The sequence below is a fragment of the Arachis duranensis genome, chromosome 3 (genome assembly GCF_000817695.3).
Source record: "Arachis duranensis cultivar V14167 chromosome 3, aradu.V14167.gnm2.J7QH, whole genome shotgun sequence".
NCBI classification, from domain to species: domain Eukaryota; kingdom Viridiplantae; phylum Streptophyta; class Magnoliopsida; order Fabales; family Fabaceae; genus Arachis; species Arachis duranensis.
The window spans coordinates 122,068,142-122,071,531 of record NC_029774.3 but is presented as its reverse complement, the minus strand read 5'-3'; positions in this window follow the sequence as shown (position 1 = coordinate 122,071,531).

Here is a 3,390-nt window from a genome sequence, read left to right as displayed (position 1 = left end):
ACCAGGAAGATAACAACCAACACAAAGAGGGTACCTCCGGAGTAAAGAACCCGAAGGTAAATTCCTCAGATGGGCGCGAATCAGAGAAAGGCGGACCATCCCACGTAGTTGAACTAATGGGATTAGTCCACAGCCGCCTGGAACAATTGGAGCAAGAGCGGGAAAAGCAAAAGGAAACTGAAAGGTACCTCAAAGAGGAGATGGAGCGGCGAAAAGAGTTAGAAAGAAAACTCTTACAGCTAGAATCCTCCCTCAAGAGTCACAATTCCCGCGACGAACAAGAAGATCAACTCTCGGGCGGAGAAGATCCTTTCAGCGAGGACATAATGAGGGCAAAAGTTCCGAGGAACTTCAAAAGCCCTGATATGGACCTCTATGATGGAACTACGGATCCAAAGCATCATCTAAGCAACTTCAAAAGTCGGATGTATCTAGCTGATGCCTCCGACGCTACGAGATGCAAGGCTTTCCCGACCACTTTATCGAAAGCAGCGATGAAGTGGTTCGATAGCCTTCCCCCGAGATCAATCACTAGCTTTGAAGACCTCTCAAGGAAGTTTTTGATGAGGTTCTCAATTCAGAAAGACAAGGTAAAACATGCACCGAGCCTCCTGGGAATAAAACAGGAGGTCGGAGAATCTCTGCGAGCATATATGGAAAGGTTCAACAAAGCATGTTTAGAGATCCAAGACCTGCCCACAGAGGCAGTCATAATAGGGTTAGTCAATGGACTTAGAGAAGGTCCCTTCTCACAGTCCATATCTAAAAGACACCCCGTTTCTCTAAGTGATGTACAAGAAAGGGCTGAAAAGTACATCAATATGGAAGAGAATGCCAAATTAAGGGACCTGAGTTGGCGACCTGGACCCCCTCCCTCAACTAAGGAAAGGGAAAGGGAAGCCAAGAAAAAGGAAGAACTCGGTCTCGAGAGGCCCAGGAAATATCACTCTTATACTCCTCTAAAAACCTCTATAGTGGATGTATACAGAGAGATTTGCCACACTGAAAGGCTGCCACCCCCTAGACCTATTAAAAATAAAAAAGGGGGAAGCCGCGGCGATTATTGCGAGTACCAAAAAGATATATGGCCACTCCACTAACGACTACTACGACCTTAAGAATGTGATAGAAAAGCTGGCTAGAGAAGGTCGGCTTGATAGATATCTCATGGAAAGGTCGGACAGTCATGGAAAGAGAAAGCGAGAAGATATGGATAGAAGAGACCCACCGCCGCAGACTCCAGAGAGACATATCCATATGATCTCAGGAGGATTTGCGGGAGGGGGGCTCACTAAATCCTCTCGCAAAAGACATCTCAAAAAAAAGGGGAAAGATCAAGGACTCTGAGTATAGACTTCATAGTCATTGATGAAGGGTCAACCTATAATGCCTTAATTGGCAGGACTACCCTTAATCGCCTTGGAGCAGTGGTATCCACTCCCCACCTTTGCATGAAATTCCCGACCCCAGCGGGAATAGCAACGGTTAGGGGAGATCAAAAATTGGCAAGAAAGTGCTACAACGAAAGCCTAAATCTGAGAGGAAACGGCAAAGAAGTCCACACCATAGAGCTCGGCGGCACAAGGCCCAGAGAAGAGCTGCGACCACAACCGGGAGGAAAGACCGAGGAGATACAGATTGGTAAAGAGGAAGGAAAAAACATTACATAGGAGCCAACCTAGGGGAAACCCTAAAGCAAGGGCTGGCTGAACTCCTAAAAGACAATTCCGACCTCTTTGCCTGGAAAGCCTCCGACATGTCCGGGATTGATCCCGAGCTCATGTCCCACAGTCTCTCGGTTTATCCAGGGTCCCGACCTGTACAGCAAAGAAGACGCAAGCTCGGCCCGGAACGAGCCTTAATAGTAGAAGAGCAAGCACAGGCGCTCTTGGAAGCCGGCTTTATTAGAGAGGTCAAGTACCCAACATGGCTAGCCAATGTAGTGCTAGTCAAAAAACAGAATGGTAAATGGAGAATGTGTGTCGACTATACCGACTTGAATAAGGCATGTCCTAAGGACCCTTATCCCCTACCGAGTATTGATGCCCTGGTGGACTCCAGCTCGGGGTACCAATACTTATCATTCATGGACGCCTACTCGGGATATAACCAAATCCCGATGTATGAACCCGACCAGGAGAAAACATCATTCATCACACCCAAAGCCAACTATTGCTACGTGGTCATGCCATTCGGACTAAAGAATGCAGGAGCCACGTATCAAAGGCTGATGAATAAAGTGTTTTCTCCCCATCTAGGGAGCCTAATGGAAGTATACGTCGACGAAATGTTAGTAAAAACCAAGCAAGAAGTCGACCTCTTATCCGACCTCTCACAAGTCTTCAACACTATAAGGTTGCATGGGATGAGACTAAATCCCGCAAAATGCGCCTTCGCGGTGGAAGCAGGGAAATTTCTAGGATTCATGCTAACACAAAGAGGAATTGAGGCCAATCCCGACAAATGCAGAGCCATCCTAGAAATGAAAAGCCCGACTTATTTGAGAGAGGTTCAACAACTCAATGGCCGACTTGCAGCCCTCTCCAGATTTTTGGCAGGATCGGCATTAAAATCCCTTCCACTATTTTCCTTGTTAAGGAAGGGATGCCAATTCGAATAGACTCCGGAATGCGAGGAGGCGTTCCAAGAGTTCAAAAAATTCTTAAGCCAACCTCCTATCTTAACCCGACCAATACCGGGAAAAGACCTCGTCCTATACCTATCCGTAGCAAACAGGGTTGTCTCATCAGCCCTGATAAGAGAAGACGAGGTCGGACAACACCCGGTCTATTTCATCAGTAAGGTCCTACAAGGCCCTGAACTAAGGTACCACAAACTAGAAAAGTTTGCCTACTCCTTAGTGATAGCCTCACGAAGGCTACGACCTTACTTTCAGGCTCACACAATAAGAGTCCGCACAAACCAACCCATGAGGCAAATCCTCCAAAAGACGGATGTTGCAGGGAGAATGGTTCAATGGGCGATAGAGCTCTCCGAGTTCGATTTGAGATATGAAACTCGGACAGCAATTAAAGCCCAATGCCTCGCCGACTTCATCACAGAATACGCAGGGGATCAGGAGGAAAAACCAACTACATGGGAACTCTATGTAGATGGATCCTCCAACAAAACAGGGAGCGGCGCAGGCATAATATTAGTAGATGAAAGAGGAACCCAAATAGAGGTTTCCTTAAAATTTGAATTTCCGGCTTCAAACAATCAGGCAGAATATGAAGCCCTGATAGCCGGATTAAAGTTGGCAGAAGAAGTCGGTGCTACAAAGGTGATGATATACAGCGACTCGCAGGTGGTGACCTCCCAAATAAGCGGAGAATATCAGGCAAAGGACCCTAATATGAAGAGGTACTTGGAAAAAACCTTGGAGCACCT